Source organism: Canis lupus, chromosome 18, assembly GCF_011100685.1.
Source record: "Canis lupus familiaris isolate Mischka breed German Shepherd chromosome 18, alternate assembly UU_Cfam_GSD_1.0, whole genome shotgun sequence".
Taxonomy (NCBI): Eukaryota; Metazoa; Chordata; class Mammalia; order Carnivora; family Canidae; genus Canis; species Canis lupus.
The window spans coordinates 2,175,365-2,200,509 of NC_049239.1; the positions used below are offsets into that span (position 1 = coordinate 2,175,365).

A 25,145-nucleotide genomic window follows, 5' to 3' on the forward strand; every position below is an offset into this window, starting at 1 on the left:
CCATATGTACCTGACATTTTAATGGGTTCGCAGGTCTCCCGGGAAACCCTGGTCTTGCAGATGCGCTGCGCTCCGCCTACATTGGGGCACCGGGGCTCCCCGAGTACCAGTCAGATGCTGCCCGGCCCGAATGGTGCAGCAGCAGAGAAGGGGCGCCGGGGGTTCTGGAGCAGAGAACAGCGGCGCAGCTAAAGCCACAGCGTGCAACAGGGGACTGACCGGGTGTCACCCACCTAACGCTCAGACCCCAAATTCTCCCAATGGACTCCGGCGCGGAGGATCTTTAAGCCACCCGCCTCCCTTGACACACACACACCGAGCTTCCATCGGGGTCGACTGGATTCTGACGAGCATCTGCACCCTGTGACTGCACCTCATAAGGAGCCCATAATCAACCTCTAGCCCTTGTCCTAAAACTCAACCACCAGGATGCCTGGGGGGCTCAGCGGTGAGCGCCTGCCTTCGGCCTAGGGTGTGAGCCCGGGGTTCTGGGATCGAGTCCCGCATCGGGCTCCCTGCACGGAGCCTGCTTCTCCCCCTGCCTGTGTCTCTGCCTCTCTCTCTCTGTATCTCATGAATTAAAAAAAAAAAGAAAAAAAAAAATCTTAAAAAAAAAAAACAAAAAAACTCAACCACCCTGCATGAATAAAAGATTATGGACACAGAGGCGCCTGGGGGGCTCAGTCGGTTACATGTCTGACTCCTGATTTCAGCTCAGGTCGTGATCCCAGAGTCCTGGGATCCAGTCCTGCATCGGGCTCCCTGCTCAGCGGGGCGTTTGCGTCTCCCTCTGCCTCTGCCCCTCCCGACTCACGTCCTCGCTCTCTCTCAAATACATAAATGAATCTTAAAAAACAAAGATTGTGGACAGAAAGGTCCAAGAGCCAATGTGGAGACTTCCAGTCCCATACAAGGTGGACATGACACGACAAGGGGCAGAGGAAGAGTCCGAGGGGTAGAGAGAAAACGTGTACCTTTTGAGTCTGGAACGGGACGTGTAAAATGTCATTCGGCATCTAACACGAGGGTGACGCTCGGAAAGGTCTGGGGCATAAACCCAGTTCTTCAAGGGATTAAGACCCTCCTGTTCTGCATCGTATAGTCAAGGGTCACGGAAGGAGGCAAACTGGGATAAAAGCCCAGCACCTTGTCCCGAGGGCCGTGGACCCCAATTCCTCGGCCCTGGGTCCCATCTGTAAGGGCTAAACCCAGGTGTTCCCAAGACGAAGCCCTAACCCCAGAGCCTCAGAAGGTTCTGGATTCGGAAAAAGGATCTTTAAAGGGGAGATTAAGGTCAAATGAGGTCATAGGAGGGCCTTCATCCAAGAGGACTCGTGTCCTTCTAAGGAAGAGAGATTAGGACACGGACGCGCGGAAGGAAGACCACACCAGGACAGGAGAAGGTGGCCGGCTCGCCACACGCCAACGGGACAGGCTTTCGAAGGACCAACCGCTGACACCTGACGGACGTGGGTTCTGGCCTCCAGAGCCGTGCCAACACACACGCCCGTTGTTCAAGCCGCCCTTGGGGCCTTAGTCACGCAGCCCCAGCTTCTATGGCCCCCACTGCCCTCCCTGGGGGCAAAGGCTCTTGCAGGTGCATCGGGTGGACACCTGCTGCAGGCTCAGGTCCCCCACTAATCTCAGGCCCACGGCGAGCATGATAAGAACCCCACACCCCAGCAGCCAGGACAAAGGAGAAGGGGAGGAGGTGCCAACACCTGCCCCAGACCTTCCTTATTTACGGGCACCCCGATATCAGCACAAAGGCGGGGCACACTGGCACAAGCGCTGCTGGCAAACAAAGGCCGAGTCAAGCACCAACCCCCCTGGCGTCCTGGACCATTACCAGATGGCGCAGCTGCCAGCTTCCAGGGGCTCCTCTGCACCTCTCCGAACAACCCGGAGGTATCATCACCCCCCGAACGGGACACCAAGGGGCCTGCGGAGGGAGAGGCCCATACAATAGGCACGAGGGTAGTCTGCAGAGCCCGACGAGGCCCAGCGAGCCCGTGCCTCGGGCCACCCACCTGGGCTCAGGGAGCAAAGGGGAGCAGGGGGCCCGGAGAGGCAGGTGCACAGACTCCCTGCAGAGACACCAGAATAAAGGACCCATTGTCATGCCCCTGGCGGGACGCATGCACTTCATGACAGTTAACAGGATTCTCCTACTAAGGGTGAATCCTACCAACTGGAAAAAAACAACAGACCTTACCTGTCAGGGGCTGTGCCCGGGCTCTGTGGGTTGGGCAGCTGCCTTGGCTCGACCAAGAGGACCCGGGTGAGAACCAGCTGCCAGTCACGGTCACGGGGCCCCCGCTCCCCTCGGCTCCCGGCTCCGGCTCAGCATGGTGCTCGGCTCCAAAGCTGAAAGTCAAAGAGGCCGTCACTGCTCGCGTTGAACCCGTGCAAACGTGCATTTTCCACTCTGCACCCAAGACTAAAATGTTTCAAACCAGACACGTGGAGTGGGTATTTTTTGTTTGTTTTTTTTTTTGTTTTTTTTTCCAAAGATACTTAATATAAAAAATTCTTCAAAGAGCAGAAGGAGAAAGAAATCGAGGAGGAGACTTCTAGTTGCCATGTCAACTGACCGCAGAGACCATCGGGGCAAGGGAGGCAGCTCGGGGGCCCCGGCCTCACTCTGCAGGCTTCCCGCCCCACCCCACCCCACCCCCCCAGCATGTGAGCCCCTGGGGCAGGCAGGGCACGGGATGCGCAGACCTGGCCCCTCCTGCAAGGCCAAGTTTGCCTGGAACTCATGCCAGGAGTCTGGATCAAAGCCCGCATCCTTCCCAGGCCCTCGGAGATTACAACCCTCCCCCCAGCCCTCGGACGCGTCCGTCTCAGCCCAGGTACCCACCCCTGGGGCAGGAAGGCTCCGATGAGTGCTGCACCCACACCGTGCAGGTGGGGCGGCAGCAGGTGGACCTGCCCTTGGAACCTGGCCCCTCGCTTTGATTCCTTCACGCGACTCATCTCTCTGGAGGGATGAGCAGGACCGTGCCAGCCTCAAGGACAGTGCGAGGACCGAGACCAGCCCCGGCCCGGCTGGAGGGGAGTTTTTCATCACCTGGGCATCCCTGACCCCGGCTCCCACCGCTCCGAGGGCTGTAACACACCACGGCCTGCTGCCACCGACTCTCCATGGGTCACACGAGACGCACCCTGGGGGCTTGGAGGGGAGACAGCGCAGGGCAAGGGCGCAGCCCTGAGAGTCGGCATCGTGCCTCCACCTCTGCGTGTGGGCCGCTCTACTGCCTGCGACGGGGGCAGATCCCGAAACTAACCTTTCCTGGCCCCTCAACGGTGCAAATAAAACCTGCCCTGCCCCTGACCTGCTAGGGAAGAAGTCGTGGACCTGGAACTTACTAGAAAACCCCCACCGAGCGAGCACACGGGCGAGGGACGGGGCCTGGTATCTCCCGACACCACCCGTGTCTACAGGGTGAGTCCTGAGCCTCAGAGTCCCCGGTGCCACAATCAACATGACGGTGGCATCTCCATCCGGGGTTGTTACAAGGGAGGAATGAGCTCATGCCTATAAAGGACCCATGCACCAGTAAACGTGAGATAAATACTAGGTACCACTACCTACGATGCGTCCGGCGGGTCCCCGCTATCGGCTGCTAAGCACATGAGCCGTCTGCAAGCAGTAAAGCCTGCTGGCAGTCACAAGGGACACCGACCTTCGGATGCAGGACACGCAACTACGTGCCTGCCCGCACTGAATATCGCCTGTCGATGCAAAGGGCACTTGCTCTCACCCCCTCGAGGAGTTTGCAAACTGAAAGGATTAGAGCAATTATGTCAAGTGAAACGTCTCTAAGTTATAGCAGCTAAGTTAACCAAAAATTTTTTTAAAAAGGGAGGCGAGGAGAGAGGATTGGTCAATTATCAGGGTCTTGGAAATGACTGTAGGCCAGGATGTGGGGACGTGGGCTTGGGTCACGTAACCCGCCTGCCCCCCAGATCCTGAGCATTTCCCATCTTTTCCAGGGAAATTCCTCCTCCCCTGGATGCAGGCTCCAGCGCCTCACTATGACTCCCAAATGCATCTTTCACGCAAACGCCTCTGACTCTGCAACACGTGCTCGGGGAGGTTTGCCTTTCGTGACGGCAACACAGATTAATCTGTAACTGAAGAAAAATGACATGCAGTGGCTCGTCAAGCTCGCCACCACATCAACCTTTGTTTGTTTTTGGAGATTTTTTTTTTTTTGGTCTATTTTTAAGAAAGTGGATTTTGAACTTTCTAGCAGACGGGACACACTCAGGATGATTTCTGAACATGAACAGGCAGCGCTACCGAGAGGTACGTCCTCACCAGCAGCAGGACCAAGCCGGAGGCAGAGAACGTGCCATCACCGAGCCTCCGGGGGCCGCACGCGATGGCTCGCCCACGGCCACGGCCACGACTGCCAGCACCAGCGGGCTCGCGCTGCCCGCACCGGCCGGGCCTTCAGGCCCCACAGGCCCCACAGGCCTCACAAGCCCCCAGGACTCCGCACCTTCGCCCATCGCGACCGCGCATCTCCTACAGGTTCCCAGACACAACGTGAACCTGAAATCCTACGTACGTGAGCTCGGGCGGAAAACAAACGTCGTCACTTACTTCCAAAGCAACAAAGGTCCCCCTGATTCCTATTTAGTATCTGTGATATCGCCTAAAAATTCCACAGGGAGTATTAACCTTCCCTTCGGTGTAGCCTTCCCACACGAAATACTCAGAGTAGCCGACGGGAACTGTGTAGACACTCCATGAATCCCAGCTTGCAGGACCAGGAAGTCCAGGGTGTGCAACCACACGGCTCGGGAATAAAGTGCAGGCCTTTGTCGAAGGGGACAGAAGGCCCTTAATTTAAAAAAATTAGATTCAATATCAAACTGTTGTCGGAGTCCACCTGGGACAGCGACTTGAGAAACACAAATTGAGAAACAGCGACCCCGTGGCCCATCCGCCGGCGGACACTCAGGGACCCCGCAGGATGGCCCGATGGCCCAGGACAGAGGACCCCACCCCCACTGGCCTCCAAACAGAGACCAACAAAAGGGGCTCAGGATGTACGAATGGGCCCAGAACGCGGCTCCTGACCCCACGGTCACCAGAACCAACGATCCTACCAGCTCACCCCGTGGGCTCCCGGAGGCCCACAGGCTGCTCGGAGGTGCCGACCCGGACCCCCAGCCGAGACCTCCCTGGACATGGCCCGAGACAGAGGCAGGACACTTCTCACTGCAGCTGCAGGCAGCAGAACAGGGAGGGGCAGGGTCAGCGCCCGCACGCGCCCGGGGACTGGGGACCGAGTGCAGGACGGGCAAGCAGCGGACATGCACCCGTGCAAATGCGTGCGTCGGTTCAGTCCCGAGACCAGCAGGGCAGCCCTGATAAGCCACAGAACGCCACCCCTACCCGGGGTTAATGGGAACCTGCTAAAGTTCCCAAGTGGGAAGATGAAACATCATGAAGATTTTGATGCTCTTCGAAGTAATCGGTTTAGACATGAAAATTAGTTTTGCAAATGAGGCGCTGTCATCAATCTAACTGCACTAAAACTCATAAGACCCGTCGTGAGAGTGGCGATTGCGGCGCATTAAGGGAGCATGACCCTCACCTCCTCGTAAAGTATAAAGGAAAACAGTTAAGGGGAGGCTCAGCGGTTGAGCGCCTGCCGTCAGCCCAGGGTGTGACCCCGGGGTCCTGGGATCGAGTCCCACATCCCGCTCCTGCATGGAGCCTGCTTGCTTCTCCCTCTGCCTGGGTCTCTGCTTCTCTCTGTGTCCCTCAAGAATAAATAAATAAAATCGTTGAAATATAGAAGAAACGCTCTTGACCTAATGAAAGGACCTACCAGAAGCGTCCAGCAGCCAAGTGGCCTGCAGAACACAGAACAAGGAGGCACCAGCAACCTCACCCTCACGGTGAGGGCCAGCCAGGCCAGGGAGACAGCAGGAGCCACCCCCGTCGTCACCCTCAGATGATACAGCGAGGTACAGAACAGAAACCAGAGGTAAAAGTGGTCTAGAAAAAGATAAAAAGCCAGTGCTATTTACGGAGGAAATTCAGGACGGCCCCGAGCAGTGGTGTGGGCTGCAGGTCGGACAGGGTCGGACAGGGCTCGGCTAGTGGGACAGGAGGGCAGGCTCAGGCACCTGCAGGAGGCTCCGGAGCACGGAACACACCTGGGTGGAGCTCAGCCACCACGGAAGAAAGAAACGCCAGATCCAGGACAAGGGGCTACAGGCGCTCAGTAAACCCCACCGCTCCCGACGGATGAGGGACCCTCACCGCACACCCGGGGAGGCACCGGACGGTGATGAACCCGCGCGAGGAAGGCCTTCCTGGAAGCCGGGAGGGAACGCCCGACTCCCTCTGGGCCACAAGCCCGCTCTACAAAATCGCAAGACAAGCAACAAGCATCGGGAGGGAAAAAAAAAAGCTGTCAAGAACCCCGACGCACCTGTCCTGCCCCCACTCCCGGGCCTGAGGGGCCTGCAGTGGCACCAGGCAGGAGCCCCCCACCCCACACCTGCAGCAGCGCCCAGAGCACGGGACGCACAGCCTTCCTGCCCCCCACGCTGCCAAGGCCAGGCGGCCAGCCCACCCCGCCCGCAGCGGCCCCAGCACCTGCCGCGCCCACGCCCCCTCTCAGGCTGCCGATGGACGCCCCCTCTCAGGCTGGCGATGGGCTTCGATGCCACCGGACACCCCTGGGGGCCCCGCCTCCCGCCGGCCTGCAGCTCGGCTCACCCCCCGGCCCCTCCGGGTGCTCAGACGCTGCCGCCCGCCGGCTGGGGTGTCCTCCCCCCTCCTCCCTGCCCGGACCCTGCTCAGCCCCAGTCCCCCGGCCAGGTCGCCTCTGGTCCCGCAGACACGTCCAGCTGTGTCCAGCTGTGCCGCAGCCCGGTGCCCCTTCCCACACCTTCCTGCTCCCTCACGCAAGCATTAAATGGTGCAAATCCCCCAAAATGGCTTCTTTTTGACCTGGCCTGAGGCAGCCTTGACCCACGTGGAGGTAGAAGAAAAAAAGCCAAGGAGTAGGAGGAGGAGGAGGGGGAGGAGAAGAAGGAATGGGGGGGAGAAGGGAAGGAGGGGCAGGAGGGAGAGGACGAAGAAGAGGGGGAGGAAGGGGAGGAGGATGGAGAGGGGGAGGAGAGGAGGGAAGAGGAGGAGGACAAAGAAGAGGAGGAGGAGAGAAAAGAGGAGGAGGGAGGAGGGGGGGGAAGAGGGGGAGAACAAGGAAGGGGAGGAGAGAAGGGAGAGGAGGGGAGGATGTGGAGAAGGGGGAAGAAGAGGAGGAGAGGGAAGAGGAAGAGGAGAGAGAAGAGGAGAGAGGAGGAGGGGGAAGAAGGGGGGGAGGAGGACAAGGACAAGGGGGGGCGAAGGGGAGGGGAGGAGAGGGAGGAGGGGGAGAGGAGGGGAGAGGATGAGGAGGAGGAAGGGGAGGGGGAGGAGGAGGGGACTGAGAGGGGGAGGAGAGAGGGAGGAGGGAGGGAGGGGATGCTCTTGTGCAAGGGAAAGTGACAAAGGTGCAGGTGCGGGCCAGGAGGAGCTGCAGGAAGGCCCCAGGAGAGGACAGTCCCCGCAGGCGGCAGGGGGGCCCCCCAAGGCCCGGGGGAGCCGGCGGGGCCTGCACGCGCCCCTGCAGACAGGACAGGAAGGCCCCAGGTGAGAACCATCTAGTGCACAGCACCGCTTCTGCCCCGCTTCTGCCCCCGGCCGCCTCCGCGCGGAGCCCCGGCCCGACTCCCGGCACCCTGCCTCCCCCTGCAGGAAGCCCAGAGGAGCCCCGGCCCTACAGCGACAACAATGGGGCCATTAAGCGCTTCGGGCAAGTCATGTGAACAGAGCAGCCCAGAAGCTTCTGGAAATGCCCGAGGACCCTGCCCCTCTATTCTCTTTTCCTTCCTGCCTCCTGCGCTTCCCTTCTTCCCTCAGGAAGTGAGGAAACAAGAGGAGAAAGGGCAAAGTAGGCGAGGACGCGGCTGCTGGCGGAGAGGGCGCGCGGCCCGACCGCAGGGGCACCGGGGCCTGTGGACACCCGTCCCGCCCCAGCCGCCGGCCTCACGTGCCCAGGACAGGTCACCCCTTCCCCTTGCTCACCAGGGCGCCCTGCTGGGCCCCACTGGGCTTCCTGGTCCCGGGGATGAAGCACCAGACGGGTGCGGATGCGGGGTCCCAGAGGGCAGGGGATCGAGCCTCCGGCCACGGAGACGCCGCGCGGAGGGCCCGGAGGCTGGCCCGGCACCCTGCGAAGCACCACCCCCCCGCATCCCCCACATCACCCCCCAGCCCCCCGCACGGCACCCCACCCAGCACCTCGCACGTCACCACCCCCCTGCACCCCCGCACGGCACCCCGTGCAGCAGCCTCCCCCCGTACCCTGCACAGCACCCCCGCACCCTCCTCCAGCACCCCCCACCTAGCACCTCCCCACATCCAGCACCCCGTGCGGCAGCCCGCACCCCCCCCAGCACCCCTCCTAGCACGCACAACCAGCGCTCACAGCCAGTCACCTCTTGTTGGTTGTAGCCAATCCAGCGGGATGAATCCTCAGTGAGTCTTAACTCTGTCCTTGTATGGAGCCCTCCTCAGGCCTGCCTGGCCCTGGCCGCCAGCGGCTCCTCCCCTCTATCCCCCTCCCGCCTCCCCCCTTCCTCCTCCCCCTCCTCCCCTCCCCCTCACTAGGTGAGGACAAAGTGGGAAGGTGCCCTCTGCAAACTGGGCAGGGAGCCCCCCCAGAGGAGGGAAGTTGAGGTCCACTGATGAGCACAGGCCCCAGCTCTAACACTGGGAGTGCCGGCCCCAGCTCTAACACTGGGAGTGCCAGCCCCACCACATGCCGCTGGGGGGGGCGGGGGGGAGCCCATTGCAGACCTACCTAGGCACCCCGACCCCACACAGCCCAAATGCTCCCCCTGAGCAGGATCTCGGTCATCTGCTCGGGACACAGGGTCCAGGCCCCTGCAGCACACGGAACGTTCTGGTCAGGCAGGCACAGCCGGCCCGCAGGCCCCCTCGTTTACTCTAGAGTTGCAGGGTGGCAGCCCCGCGAGCCTCTTGACAACCCTGCGGCCAAGCCCAAAGCGGGCCCCAGGCCCCGAAGAATGTTCCGACCTGATCTTGCCACCTCCCAGCAAGCCCACCCTGGAAGGACACGATGGACTAGTCACCTCCGGCTCATGGACATGACCCAGGGCAAGGTGACAATGGGGTGATGAGCACAGAGCTCACCCTCTTGCCACCCGCCCCATCTCCCTGCCCTTCCCCATTGACCGCTCCACTCCCTCGTCATGTGCCAGGGGTCCGAGTCGGCCTCCCCACAACCCCGGCTGTCTGCCTGGGACTCATGGCTGGGAGATGGGCCGAGCAAATGGCAAAACCCTGCTGTGCTTCCTGAACCACAGGCTCCTGATCCTGCCAGGAGGGCCTCACACACCTGCTCCTAGGGCAGCGTCGGGAGTGAGAAAATCTGCTTCGGTGTCCAGAGGGCTCAGTCGGTGAAGTATCTGCCTTGGGCTCAGGTCATGATCCCGGGGTCTTGGGGTCGAGCCCCACGCTGACTCCCAGCTCAGTGGGGAGCCTGCTTCTCCCTCGTCCTCTGCCCTCCCCTGCTCACGCCTATGTGCTCTAATAAATAAGTAAAATCTTAAAAAAAAAAAAAAAGAAAAAGAAAAAGGAAACTCTTCTGCCTTCCAAATATCAGACAAAGCAGGCGTGTCAGACACTCTCAGGTGCGTCACCTCCCCTCACCTTACAGCTTACACCTGGCTGTCCAGGAACGGGCAGTACATGGAGCAACACTTGATTTTCCCCGGGATGCCCTCCTAAGGCTCTTGTCAGCCCAGGAGCTCGCAGCAGGCACCCCTGGCTGCGTGACCCTCTCTAACCATCACTACGTATTTACCTTTGTTCTCAAAGTCAGGACTTTTTCATTAATTTACTTCAGCAACATTTACTGAGTACTCGCTACATCCTCCACCCTGATGGGCACTGTCAACTACAGAGCCATCCGGAATATGGTCCCTAACCTAGTTTCTTTTATTTTTTTTTTAAGATTTTATTTATTTATTCATGAAAGACCCAGAGAGAGGCAGAGACACAGGCAGAGGGAGAAGCAGGCTCCCTGCAGGGAGCCCGATGTGGGACTCAATCCTGGGACCCCGGGGTCATGCCCTGAGCCGAAGCCAAGTGCTCAACCCTCAAGCCTCCCTGGCATCCCCCTAACCTTGTTTCTTGCAGCAATCGATGCAAAATGCAGGAACGTAGCCAAACCTTGGTCAACACCCTACAAGGAAAACATGGGAAGAAAAGCAGCTTGTGACAGGCATGGCCAGTCACTCTTGTGTCAGTTCTTTAAAAACTGCATGCGCATGTAGAAACACGTCCCAAGTGAACTTGTTCTCAGGTGTCTCGCGGGGGACGCCCAGCTGCTGATAATCCCTGTAGGGAACAGCCCGAAACAACTGCTAACGTCTCCAAGGAATCCCAGCTATTCACACATCCTTGACCCAAGAGCAGGTCCTCCTCCTGTTGGGGAAGGTTTGGTCCCTGCACTACTGGCAAAAAGACAAAGGGAAAAAGGAGAGCCCGTCCCACAGTCAGAGGAGCACAAACCCCAGGGCCGCTGGGGCAGGGCTGTCTCCAGCAACCATGCTGCACGCAGCCCACCTCAAAACATCCAGTGCTCCTCGAATGTAGTCTTGGGGACACAGTGCCGGTCCACGGCAAAGCCAATCCAGACCTCAGCTCCACCAACCGGAAACCCACACTTCATACTCCATCAGTCAACCTTCCTCCTCCTGGTGGTCTGAGCTATTACAACAGTCCCAACAGAGTCCCTTCAAAGGGTCCCCTACAGGGGCACCTGGATGGCGCAGTCAGGCAAGAAACTGTCTCTTGGTTTCCTGAGCTCAGGTCATGATCTCGGGGTTGGGGATGGAGCCCTGTGATGGGCTCTGAATTCCGGAGGGAATCTGCTTGAGATTTTCTCCCTCTCCCTCCACCCCTCCCCCTGCTCATTCTCTCTGTAAAATAAGTAAATCTTTAAAAAGAAAAAAAAAAAAAAACCTCCTATAAAAATTACTAGAGTTAATCCAAATCATTATAGGATTCCATCACCCTCATGACTGTGATGCCAAATGCCCGGAAGAGCCGAAGCCACCTCACGACGCAGGTCTCTCAGGAGGAGAGCTGGCGTTGAGACCTGAGAAGGAACCTGTCCTTCATCTTTACCAAAGCCACCTGCATCAACAACCGAAACGCTTTTTCTTTGCCAACAGAGATCACATATTTGTCAGGTCCCCAGCCTCCCCCACATACTTCCCAAGCCGACCAGTTATCAACACCCCGGATGTGCTGGGTGGCTTGCCATGCGACACCTGTGCGGCATCATCAACAATATTTGGTCCTTGTTCCAGTTCCCAGCCCACGGCTCCCACAACTCCTAGAAGGAGCCTCCAGAGTGATGAGGGTCCCTATGCTACTGCAGCAGGTGGCTGGGACCCCTGGATACCTTCAGGACGGGAGCTGGTCGGTTGCCAGAAAGACCAGGTGTGGTCAGGACGTGGACCTTCCAGCGCCCTGACCTTTGTGACCTTCAGGGAAGGGAGGGGCTCGAAACAGAGCTACTCACCGGTGGCTAATGAACTGATGAATCTTGCCTACCTAATGGGATGGCCACAGAAACCCATAAAGGATGGGGTTCTTACAGCCTCCAGCTGGGTGAGCACTTTGGGGTGCTGAGCCGGAGAGAACATGGGGCCCCCCCGTATCTCCTTTCCCCTACTTCTTCTACCCGGTGGCCCCAAGTTGCAGCCTTTATGACAAACCTAAGTAGAGTGCCTTCCTGAATTCTTGTGCCATTCCAGCAGTGATCAAACCTAAAAAGAGGGTCACAACCCCCAATTTACACTCCTTTGGCCAGAAGCATGGGGTGCCTGGGGAGTCTGCTGGCGTCTGGGGCGGGGGCCTGTTTGGGCCCAGTTCTGAGCCCCTGAACCCGTGGGATCTGACTGATCTCCAGGGGGCACGCGAGAGAACGCAACGCCCTGTGCGGCAGCCCCTGCCACCCGGACATTCGGAGAGCTGACATCTGGCATCACACATGTTACGAAGAAAAAGTGTGACATGATGGAGAAAACCAGGCCGCAGAGCCAAGACCACCCACCTTTGCCTGTGGTCTGGTCGGTCCCCTGCACGCGGGCTCCTGGCGGAGGCTGCGCGGCCCCGAGCCACCTGCGGCCAGCCCAGCCAGGTCAGACTAGGGACGGAGCCAGGTCGCCTGGCCCCCTCCCCTCGCAGCTTACTTGCTGCGCCTCAGGTACCAACGCTGGTCTCACTCCTGTTCCAAAGCACTCCAGGGGGCGCTCGGAGGGACACCTGTCTCAAATTGCTCTGCAGACACTCGAGTTTCCCGGGGGGGGGGGGATTGGGACTGTGGCCAGGGACTCCGCCCAACGGATCTGGGTAGCCAGCAGCAGCAGGTGCACAGCACAGGCTCAGCAAACAGTGTGTGTTGGGGGGGGGGGGTGGGCAGGCACCAAACTGTACCATGTCCTGCCACCCTGGACGCAGGCCGAGCAGTGCCCATCCCCATCCTGCCCCCAAGCCGATCCCCAGCGAGGGCACATCGAGGTGGCCCACAGCCACTGCCACGAGCATTTCCCCGCAGCATCCGTACTTTAACCCCCAGCAGGAATACCCCAGAACCCTGAAGACCTGGCTCCCCACCTCATCTGGTGCATGCTAACCACAGGCCTGGAGTCTCAGGGCGGCCCTGAGCTACAGCTGACACAACAGACACAGAGATTAACCCCGGGCCAGGGCACGTCTCGGCCTCCCCAGGGAGGGGGTGCTGCAGGACCCGGCTCAGGCGGGACCCCACCGTCCCAGCGTCCGCATCTGCACTCTGCCGGCAGCGGCCTCTCACAGAAGCCCCAGCTTTGAGCAACCTCACGGGCCAAGGGCGACATCAAAACGTCCTTCAGGATACTAACCGAGTCCTCTCCCTCCCGAGGGCACGCTGGGGTGCCCGGGAGGCCACGGGACATGTGGTCGAATGCAGAAGCAGGCTCCAGAACACAGCAGCCTCCTATTAAGCCGGATCTTAAAGGGATTTACAGAATGGAAAACCATGTCACTCGTCTAGTTACATTTTTTTTTTTTTAAACACGGTTGTCCTTTTCCAAAACGTCATCCTTATGTTTACATATAACAGCCTTATTATTCCTTTTATGGAAGAACGAGTATTTTGTAAATGTGTCGTTTCTGCAACAGCAAAGATCCACATGCTCGGCCACCAAAGCTCAGGCCCTGCAGGGTGTCAAGAGGTCCCGGGGGCCAACGTGGGAGGCCCACCCACAGCCCCCGCAGCCCGAGGGCAGGAGGTGTCCCCGGGGACCTGGACGTGCACCTGCCCCCGGGGACAGTCTGGGCCAGCACCCCATGCTCACACAGACAGCCAAGCTCTCGGGGAACAGGAGCCCTTAGAGACTACATCCTTCAGGGAAGATTTCACCACCAACACTGGGTTTCGGAACCATTCGCCTGAGACACGGCCCTGAAAATAAGTAGGGGGCACTGCCTTCGGGGGCGTCATGGCCCCTCAGGACCCGCTGCTCAACCGCGCCGTCCTGTGGGACGCTGGCAAGGTGCGCGGCGAGAAGGCACATGCAACAGTCTTCCCTGCCTCCAGAAGAAGCCACCGAACAGGGACAGTCGGGGGACGGTGTAACACGTCTGGTATTTGCAGTCTCCTAGCGGAGTTCTGCAGGCCGGGCCGCCTCCCCCGGGCTCCTGGTGCCGCAGACCCCAGAGCGCCACCGCCTGCCTCTGCCGCGCCTGGAAACCGGGGCCTGCACCTGGCGGCGCACTCGGGGCCCCGGGACAGAAGGGCCCGACACCTCCTCAGTATGTCGGTCCGGCTGTCTCTCCCCTGGGTTTGCACCGTCCAACGTGGGAGACCCGAGCCCGCAGCCCGCGGGGACGCACCCTGGAGGACAGGGAGGACGCAGTGTCGCCACGCTCGCCGGCTGCGGGATTACGTCTCCCGGGACTGAGCACACGCTTACGGGGAAAGAGGATCTATTTCTGTCCTGAGGACGAGAGATCGGCTCTTCTAAATGGGGCGAGGCCCTCCGGTCCGCCCGCTGTTTCCACCCAGGAGGACGCGCAAGGGGAAAGGAACTGACGCACCGAGCTCCCCGTGGGCGCCTCTGCAGGCCGGGACGGACCCTGCGGGACCAAAAGCCACGCAAGTTCAAGCGGCCTGCGTGTGCCCGAATCGGGGCACTGGAAGGAAAGGAGCCTGTTGGGACTGCCACGTGGACGCACCTCCACTCAGGGGACGCCCCCCAGCGTCCGGGCCACCCAAGGGCCTCGAGCGAGCAGCGTGAGAAGCAGGAGGGGAGCACGGCTGGGCTCGGCCTGGGGCAAGATCTCCTCCCCGCCCCCAAGAGGCTCCTCGAAACCCAAGGCCTGGCTGTAGCACTCGCCGATGAGGTGGCCACAGCCGGGAAGAGGTGGCCACACCCGGGAACAAAGGCACACTGACAGCACGTGACCACACGGGGCCAAACAATGCCGCCTGTGTACCCGAACGTCGCTGCTTCCAGACCATTCTGAACCCATGAGCCGCGGACAGCGAGAACCCAGGATCCCTCCCCCACGGAAAGGAAGTTCAATGCTTGCTGGAGACCTACTAAGCGCCACGCACCGTGAAACGAATTCGCTCATTTGCCTTTGATACTTAAAATGCCCAGAGCAGGACTCCTGGGGGGGCTCAGTAGTTGAGCGGCTGCCTCGGGCTCAGGGCGTGATCTCAGGGTCCCGGGATCGAGTCCCGCACCGGGCTCCTGCTCAGGGGAGCGGTTGCTTCTCCCTCTCCCTCTGCTGTGCCCTGCTCACGCACACACATGCCAAGGCGCTCGCTCGCTTGCTCACTCTCTCCCTCAAATAAATAAAATCTTTAAAATGCTGAAAGCAGGGCAGCCCAGGTGGCTCAGGGGTTTAGCGTCGCCTTCAGCCCAGGGCCTGATCCTGGAGTCCCAGAATCGAGTCCCACGTCGGGCTCCCTGGCTGGAGCCTGCTTCTCCCTCTGCCTATGTCTCTGCCTCTCTCTGTCTCTCATGAATAAACAAATAAAATCTTTAAAAAAAAGAAAATGCTGAAAGCAAAGAAGCAGCACACATGGATGGGGTCCTTCCTCCTATCACACAGTCCCCGTTCATTGGAGCGGGTGTGCCTTTGGTGGGAACAAAGAACGTGGGACTTGGGGCCCGAAGGTCCGTGAAGACAAGTCTAACGCTGTCATCCACTCATGCCCGCGTGGCCCTGAACGAGGCCTGTGACCAGGCGGGATCCCGCTTCCCCAGGTAGAGAAGGGAGAGTCTGTCCCTCGCTCCAGGGTGGTCCTGAGGATTAAAGGAAAGCCAGGCAAGCTCCAAGTCAGGCAGTGGAAGGTCCACACCACCCTCTCCTTCTCAACAGCAGCAGGATGTCTTGTCCAAACAGCATCTGGGGTCAGGCTAGAGAATGCAGACACCTCCCCACTATCCAGCAGAGCAACCGCGAGACTCCATTATCAAGAGCACCATAACCACCAGCACAAGTTTCAGTGTTTTATAAAAGGTTCTTTTATTTTAAATATAACTTGTTCTACAAATGCTCCCATCTAAGCAGCCTTCCTTAAAGCATTAGTTGTTAATAGAAGATTCTAGAGAAATGAAGGATAACAAGCTCTAAGATGCACGCCACCCTCCCCAACACACACTCAGATTGGCAAAATGGCCATTATCAGTAATTAAATACAAATAAATTAAACCCTCAAAACACAGAGATTGGCAGGATGGAGAAAAATAAAGACACGTAATCCAACAATACGCTGTTTCCAGGAGATTCACTTTGCATGAAAAGACACAATCAGGTTCAAAGCAAAAAGATGGAAAAAGATTAATTCCTGTTAACAAGTGACAAAAAGAGAGCTGGGATGGTTATCCCGACATCTGCCAAAATGTACTTTAAGTGAAAACTGTTAGAAGGACAAAGAAGGACATTCTAGGTTGAGAATAGGATCGATTCATCAGAAAGATTTAACAAATAAAACCACACGTACATCAAATATCGGAGCCTCAAAACGTATATTTAAGAGACTGAAGTCACAGAAGTGTCTTTTCTAATCACAACCAAATGAAACTCAAAACCCACAGAAAGTTAAAAATCCAAAAACATGTGAAAATTAACCCATCCTTTAAAAACTAGTGGGTCAAAGATGACGTCATGAGGGAAGTTCTAAAATATCTGGAGGCAAATAAAAACAAAAACACAAGACACCAAAACTTACAGGAGGCTGTAAAAGCAGCGCTAACAAGGAATGGTACAGCCGTCCACGGTTCCATCCCAGAGGAAAGATCTCAAACCCACAACCTACATTTACACATAAAAAACTGGAACAGGGGCGCCTGGGTGGCTCAGTCGGTTGAGCCTCTGACAGTGGATCGCAGCTCAGTCTTGATCTCTGGGTCATGAGTTCAAGCCCCACAATGGGCTCCATGATGGGCATGGAGCCTTAAAAAAAAAAAAAAAAAAAGACCAGATCAAACTAAACCGGAAGCTGACAGATGGAAGAAAAGGGTAAAGATTAGATCAATGGAAAAAAAAATTGAGAAAAATCAAAACCAAAAGTTATTTCTTTGAGAAGATCAACAAAATTGACAAACCTCTAGCTAGACTAGGAAAAAGAGAGAACGCGCTCAAGATTCCCACAATCTGTAATAAAAGTGGGAACACTTACGACTGATTTTACAGAAATAAAAAGGAGTCTAGGGGAAAACTATAACAAGTGCACACCAACAAAGAGGGTAACACAGACGAAACGGACAGATCCCTAGAAATGCATCATCTGCCCAAATCACGTCATGAGGAAACAGAGGGTCTAAATACATCTGTACAAGTCAGGAGGTTAAATCAATAACCAGGGACACCTGGATGGCTCAGTGGTTGAGCGTCTGCCTTTGGCTCAGGGTGTGATCCTAGGGTCCTGGGATCGAGTCCTGCCTCAGGCTCCCTGCATGGAGCCTACTTCTCCCTATGTCTCTGCCTCTCTCTGTGTCTCTCATGAATAAATAAGTAAAATCTTTTAAATAAATATCAATCAATCAATCAATCAATCAATAACCAAAGAGAAGCCATGGACTGGATGGCTTCCCCGAAGAATTAGACCGAACCCTTGAAGCATTCCGATCAACCCTTCTCAAAGGATCCCAAAAGCAGGAGGGCACCGACCCCACTCGTTCTTAGCCAGACACCAAAGCCAAACGCACTCCAAGGAAACAACAGACCAATAACCGCTGATGAACGCCGATGCAAAAATCCTCAAGAAAAATGCTAGTAAACCAAATTCCACCCCATATTAAAAGGATTACACACCTGACTGGGATTTATTCAAGAGACGCAGAGAGAGTTCAACATACATAAACCAATCAACAGAACGCACTGCTTTCATAGAACAAAGGGGAAAATCAGACATGGTCATCCCACTGGATGAAGAAAAAGGCACTTGGCAAAATTCCACACCCTGTCATGATAAAAACATTCAATGAACTTGGAACAAAAGACGGTTTGGGCCAGTCAGGCTACTATGACGAAGTATGACACGCTGGATAGTTTATAAAGATCAGAAATAAAAAAAAAATTAGAAATTTATTGCTGACAGTTCCGAAAGCTGGAAATCCACGAGCAGCGTACCAGCATCATGGAGGGAGGACTCGGTTCCAGGTCACAGACTTCTCATTGTACCTTCCCAGCCGACAGCTCCGTGGGAGCTCTTTTATAGACGCACTAATCCAGTGGGCGAGGGCTCCACCCTCATGACCTAATCACCTCCCAGAGGCCCCACCTACTAGGATCTCAACATATGAATTCTGGGAGGACATAAAACATCCAAACCATGGAAGGAACCTCTAACCATGATAAAGTTCTTCGCATAGGAGAAGTCCCCAACCAACATCACACTCAAAGGCAAAAGGACGAAAGCTTTCCCTCTAAGATTAACTCAAGGAAGGGGCACCTGGGGGGCTCAGGGGTGAAGCATCTGCCTTGGGCTCAGGTCGTGACCTCAGGGTCCTTCAGACTGAGCCCCATGTTGGGCTCCCTGCTCAGCCAGGAGTCTGCTTCTCCCTCTCTCTTTCTCTCCTATCTCCCTTCCTCCCTCTCTCTCTCAAATAAAATCTTATTTAAAAAAAAAAAGTCAAGGAGGCCTGCTTTCACCACTTCTATCCCACATAGTACTAGAAGCTCTAGCCAATGCAATTAAACAAGAAAAATCAATCAATACATGTATCCAAATTAGAAAGAAAAAAACTAGTTATTCTCTACTCCCGGGTGATGTGATTTTTATACACGGAAAACTCTGAAGATTGCAGGTGCACACAAAGCAATGAAAATGAATAAATGAATTTGTCAAGCTTTTAGGATACAGAATCAACATGCAGGAATCAGTTGCTTTTGTATATACAATGAACCATCCGAAAATGAAATTTAAGAAAATAATTCTATTTACATTAGTACTGAGAATAGTTAATTAGGAATAAATTTAACCAAAGGTGAATGACGTAATGCTGAAGCCTATAAAATGTTGCTATGAGAATACAAAAATGATCTCGGAGCACCCGGGGGGCTCAGTCAGTGAAGCATCTGCCTTTGGCTCAGGTCATGGTCCCAGGGTCCTGGGATCGAGTCCCGCGTCAGGCTCCCTGCTCAGCGGGGAGTCTGCTTCTCCCTCTCCCTCTGCCTCTGCCCCTGGCCCTCACTCATGTGCGCACATGGCATGCGTTCTTTCTCTCTCTCTCTCAAATAAGTGTAATCTTTATTTTTTTCAAGTAAGTGTAATCTTTAAAAAAGAATACAAAGGGATCCCTGGGGGGCGCAGCGGTTTGGTGCCTGCCTTTGGCCCAGGGCGCGATCCTGGAGAACCGGGATCAAATCCCATGTCTGGCTCCCGGTGCATGGAGCCTGCTTCTCCCTCTGCCTATGTCTCTGCCCCTCTCTCTCTCTCTCTCTCTCTCTGTGTGTGTGACTATCATAAATAAATAAAAATTTAAAAAAAAAAGAATACAAAAACAACCTAAATAAGTCAATATACCCTGTGTTCATGGATTGGCAGGATTGAGAGCACTAAGTCAAACAGCCTACAGAATCAATGCAGTCCCCATCAAAATCCCAGCAACATTTTTTGCAGAAATATAGAAAGCCACCTAAAACTCCTATGGATTCTCAGGTTACCCCAAAAAGCCAAAAATACTGAAAAAAATCAAAGTTGGAAGACTCACACTTCTGATTTCAAAAAATTTTGTGCATCAAAGGACAAGAGAGTGAAAGAATAGGCCATAGAAAGGGACAACACAGTCACAAATTACATATCCAATTAGGCATTAATACACAGAATATGTAAAGAGCTCCTACAACGCAACAACAAAATGCAAACTGAAACCACAATGAGATACCACTTCACACCTACCAGGAGTGATTTTTTTTTAAAGAATCAGAAAATATGGGCAGCCCGGGTGGCTCAGCGGTTTAGCGCTGCCTTCAGCCCAGGGTGTGACCCTGGGATTCCAGGACCAAGTCCCATGTCGGGCTCCCTGCATGGAGCCTGCTTGTCCCTCCTCCTGTGTCTCTGCCTCTCTCTCTATCATAAACAGTAAATAAATAAATCTTTAAAAAAAAAAAAAAAAGACCCTGCCGCTCTCCACGTGGGTGTGCACGTGAAAGCTGGACCCAAGCAGGTACTCGTGAACGATGTCTGTGAAAGCACTATTCACAACTGTCCACAGGGAAGAAGAGTCCAAGTACAAAACAGTTGAATGGGTCACCGAAGATGCTGTCCGGCCATAAAAAGGACTGAAGTGCCACCCACCGCCACAACACAGAGGAACCTCGAAAACACGACGCTGGATGAGAGGCCAGGCACAGAGGCCATACACCCACCCAGGAACCATGCGCAGAAACGTCCCTCCCGGGGAGAGCCTAGGACAGGAAGCAGGCTGGTGTCGCTTCAGGGCACAGGGGCGACCGAGAGCAGTTTCCTGGCGGATCTCAGGCTGCTCCAAGATAGACAAGTGGCTCTGGCGCTTGAGTGATGTCAGGATCTTGGGGTCATGGGATCGAGCCCCACGATGGGCTCCATGCTCAGTGAGGAGCCTGCTTGAGTTTCTCTCTCTCCATCCCTCCCCTTGCTCTCTCCCCATCCCTCCTCTTGCTCACTCTCTCCCCATCCCGCTCTTGCTCACTCTCTCTTTCTCTCCATCCCTCTTGTGCGTACTCTCTAGCTCTCCTCTCTCTCTCTCAATAGATAAACATATTAAATCTTTTAAAACACATAAAATAAAACTGACTGGTGCTGGCTGTGCACACCTGTGAGTCTGGTAACCAGTACGACATACGTGTATCTACGCGCACACTAACTGCACAGGTCTGGGAATATACGAACTGTAACTGATTTGTACGCTCTAAACTCACTTGGGTAAGCTGCACAATGTGTGAATCATGTCTACATAAAGCTGTTTTGTTTTGTGCTCTAAAAGAGGACTGGCTGGAGGCGGGCGGCCTCCGGGACTCATCGGCGGTGGCTCTCCAGTGCATGGGGCCCTCGGGTTCACGAGCGCAACGGGACCCAAATCCTGCAGTCCCGCGACGAAGACAGAGGGGCTTCCACACCGTGCAAGATTCAAGAGGCTCCAAACTTTAAGCTTCCTCTCACCAGAAACACAAGCAAAAGCTGGGGATAAGACCCACGGGGTCCCAAGCAAATGTCACAAGTGGGCCTCTGCGCAAACACTTGATAACAGAACAAAGCACGGACACATTTAAGAACGCCACTTATGAGCACGTAGGGCTAATTGCTGAAAAATTTCTGGCAAAATTCCTAGGTTAAGTAACAGCATTCGTAGGAAGGGCTCTCCCGGGGGGCAGGGGCCTTGTCAGAGGACTTTAGAGAAGAAACTGAAGGTAAAAGGGGACGAGCGTCTCAGAGCTTAGCACACAAAGTGCGGCTCGGGTCGGGGGACACGCGGGGCCTCAGGCCGTGCCCCAGACTTTCGGGGATGCAATCAGCCCCGTCACCAGACCCCTGGGCACCCCACGGGCGTGTGCAAGTGTAAGTAGCTTTGGACACGGTGAAGACGGAGCCTGTGTCAATACTGGCACCTGCCAGCTGCCTCCAGGAAAACAAGTGGAAAATGCGCTCGTGTCACTTCTTGACTGCCGAGCCAACCCCTGGCCACGCCATCCCTCTGCTCACGGTCCCCTCCTCCCCGGACACCGCCGCTCTCCACGGCAGCCGGGCAGCAGCCCACGGAGGGCACCTGCTGAATGCAGGACTCGCAGGGCATCGTGCAGGGCGTCGTGCAAGGTCATCAGCGCACTCCTGAAGCTGAGGAGGAGCAGGGAGCCCCTGGAGGGGCGGGGAGGCCAAATTGCCACCAGTGCCACTTGGGCAAAGCAGGGAAGGGTGAGGGTGGAGATGCCCAGCAGGGACCCGCAGGTGCACCCGTGCGCTCGGGACTGCCTTCCCTCCCTGAGCCCAGGCCTGGGCCGGGGGCACCTGGGCTCAGCCCCGACCTTCCATGGGTCTGCAGGCGGCTCCCCGCGGACCAGGAAAGTTCTGGAGCGTCCTGGACCCCCGGCCCAAGGAGCCAGAGAACGAAAGGCAAGGGAGAGGCAAAGGGGCTCAGGACGCACCTGCTGGACCACCCGCCGGCGTCACCGGCCGTGTGTGCCTCTGCCAGCCTGTGAGGTAGCCCACCTGCTCCACACGGGAGGAGGGAAGGGCAGCAGTTTCCCCAAATGCATCTGAGCAAGCCTTCGAGGAAGGGGATCGGGTGCCTGTAAGGCCCGGGAAGGGTCAGGACTCTGGGAGTCACTCCACGCTCAGGAAATTGTATAAAACAGGAGCACACGTGGCGCATCGTGTTGGTCTTGGGCTTGATGTGTGGCTGTGTCACCTGCCGGGCGTGCTTCTGCGTCCTGCATCGGTGGGGCTGGCTGACGCCGGGGACTCGGCCAGGTTCTGTGGTTTGTTTCCTTTTTTATGACTGATGCAAAACACAAACACGAAGGGCCCCAGTCCAGTGTCCCATCACATGTTCCCCGGAGCCCCAGGGTCCCCGGGGTCCCAGACTGCCCTGCGCCAGCCCCGCTCTGCCCTCGGCCTCCCGATGGGGCAATACTCTGGCAGGTGCAAGCTGCCAAGTTTCTGACCCAACTGGTGGTTCCGAGCCCAGGACACAGCTCCTGAGCCGGGGCCACGTCTGAACCAAGCATCCCCCCTTGAGCTGTATGTCCAGAGGCTCACCGGGTGGCCTCGCAGGGACGTGGGATTGTGGGGCCCAGCTCTGCAGGTGGGCCCCGCAGCCCGGAGCCAGGCAGACGGGAGGGGCCCCGACACAGGCGGTCCAGAGGTCACCGCCTGAGAACCCTGGCCTCTCGGATCACTCCCCCACCCGGGCATTATCAGGGCGTCACCTCCTGTCTGAGGGAGGTCACCTGTTCTAGCCCGGCAGGCTTTCCTAAGACGTGAACTGTGTCCACCCTCCCAGAGGCTGTCTGGCTTTCGTGGGAGCACTGGGGCTGAGCATCAGGGAATACAGCCTACAGCAAAAAAAAAAAAAAAAAAGCCTCAAGCAACCCAGCTTTCTCTGAAAGGCGCAGAACCCAGGTCTGGGTGGTGGGTGATACCTCCGGGACGGCTCGCCGCAGCAATAGAAAGCCTCAGAAAACCCTAGGACGGGACTCGCACTTTATCCCACCGTTCTGGAACCCCCTAACCTCCCGCCAAAGCAAGAGTGAAATCGCCATGAGCTCCGTGGACCGCGTCCCGCGGCACTCAGCATGCTCCCCACTCCGCCCCACGGGGCAGCGGGTTCCACCCCCGTCTCGGGGGCGTGGGGCACACAGCCAGGCCCCAGGTCTGCTGCCCCCTAACACACCCCACAACCGTGCTTCCCCGTGTGGCTGCTGAGCTCCCTAGACCCGGGCTGAGTCTTCTTCTGGGGGGTCTTCAGCACCTTTATGCGCGGGGTGCCAGAGGGGAGGAGAAGCTACAGGTCCTCCGCCAGCGCCCACCCGCCCCCCTACCCACGGGACAGCCCAGCAAGTGGCACAGGCGCAGAGATGCGCTGGATCGAAGGTGCTGCTGCTCCCGCCCAGACTCCTGAGCAGACTCCGTGGCCCCGCACCCCAGCACCCCAGCACCTCAGCCCACACTGGCCCAGCCACCACCTGCCACCTTTCACACTCACGGGGCACGGAGAGGGGAGGCCCCGCTTCTTCCTCGCTCGGCCAGGAACGTGACGTCTGGCCACACGGACGGCAGCCTCCCGAGACAACAGCTACTACGCGCGGCACCTCCAACAACCCCCGTGGGCGGCCCGGCCAACAACCTGCCATCAAGCGACAAACGGCAGGTGATCAAAGGGGCGATGGCCGCGGGGGGCAGGTGATCTGACTGTTGCAGGGGCGAGGGTGCCGATCCCACCTGTGCCTGCAGCGACGCGCTAAGCTAATTCAAGCGTGTGAAATCGCCCCAACGTCTCACACTTGGCCCTAAATCGCCAGATGGGTTCGCGCCACAGGGGAGGCGGATCTGGAGAGGAAGGTGCGACGTGGCAAGCTGCGTCCTCCTGGGGCTCGTCCGCCGCCCGTCGAGGTCACTGGGAAGTCGGGCAGGCCTCGCTATCTGGGCTTAGCAGACAGAAAGGCCCAGTTTCCTGCTGGAAACCCTTATCTGCTCGCTTCTCCAGCTGCTCCCCACGCCCACTGCCCGCCGCTTGGCTAAGAGATAGTGGACAGGTTTGTCCGGGCGCGGTTATTACTTGTTACATATTAAACAGTTAAGTTAGGAACGGTTACGTAACAGCACCGCAGGCCACAGAGAACGCCCAGCGGCTACCTGGACTCCCGCGGGCCAGCAGGAGACCACGCGGGGGGGCAGCGCCCCTGAGGACACGGCCCTCGGAGCCACCAGAGCACACAGCGAGAACGGCCAGCTGCTGACCACTGGCGCCTCCCGGGCCACGCAGGGCCGGCTGGTCCTCGACAGCACGGGGACGAGGCCCAGGGACCCACACTGCAGGGCCAGTCCCCAGGGCATCCACACCCGTAGGGGGGCACAGGCTGCACCGGACCCACCACACGGGGTCCCTGCGTGCAGCGTGGGAGACTCAGCTAGGGTGCAGGGCGCACAGCGCGCACACCACGGGGGACCGGGCTGGGAGCAGGCCACACAGTGAGCAACCTGGGGGACCGAGCAGGGTACAGGCTGCACAGCACGCAGCCTGAAAGACAGGGCTCAGGGCAAGGCACGCGGTGCACAGCGTGGGAGACCGGCTGGGGCACAGGCTACACTGTGTGCAGAGCAGGATGCACGGTGTGCAGCGTGGGATCCGGGCTAGGGTGCAGGCCGCCCAGTGCTCAGCTTGGGAGACGGGGCTCGGCTTGGGAGATGCGGCTCAGGGCAGGACACACAGTGCATAGAATGGGAGACCAGCTGGGGCATAGGCCACACCATGCACAGAGCAGGATGCACGGTGTGCAGCGTGGGATCTGGGCTAGGGTGCAGGCCACACTGTGCACAGTAGGGGAGACACGGCTCAGAGCAGGACGCACGGTGTGCAGCGTGGGATCCGGGCTAGGGTGCAGGCCGCCCAGTGCTCGGCTTGGGAGACGGGGCTCGGGGCAGGACACACAGTGCATAGAACGGGAGACCGGCTGGGGCACAGACCACGCAGCCGCGTCCCAGCAGGGAATGTGGGTGCAGAACACCAGGTCCTGCTGTCCTCAGCACCCCCAGACGGCCTGACGAGCTCCAACACAGAGAAGCAGGGACACCACCCTGGCAAGGGTAGGAGGTCGCCCTGCCTCCAAAATATATACAGTGAGACTCCCCCGCCATGGGTTCACCTGTGCCTGGAGGACCCTATAGCACAAGCCTGGCCCCACACTGCTCAGCTGCAAGGGGAAGCATCCTGAGGAAGAGGGCAGAGGAGCAACGCCTGGTCCAGGTACTCGGAGCCCCGTGTGACTGGGTCAGGCCCTGAGGCTTCAGCGAGAACCTCTGCTGCCCAAGCCCTGGTTCCCATGGCAACCC

The 25,145-nt window shown here is 57.4% G+C and overlaps 1 protein-coding gene across 2 annotated transcripts in view; it reads right to left on the reverse strand.

The window, feature by feature from the left end:
• GRB10 (growth factor receptor bound protein 10) overlaps positions 1 to 25,145 on the reverse strand; it is a 155,841-nt gene that overhangs the window by 120,265 nt on the left and 10,431 nt on the right. For both annotated transcript variants that reach the window (XM_038562607.1, XM_038562608.1), the window contains exon 2: positions 2,216 to 2,367. The gene's annotated coding sequence lies outside the window, so the exon portion shown is untranslated. The remainder of the gene's footprint in view (positions 1 to 2,215; positions 2,368 to 25,145) is intronic.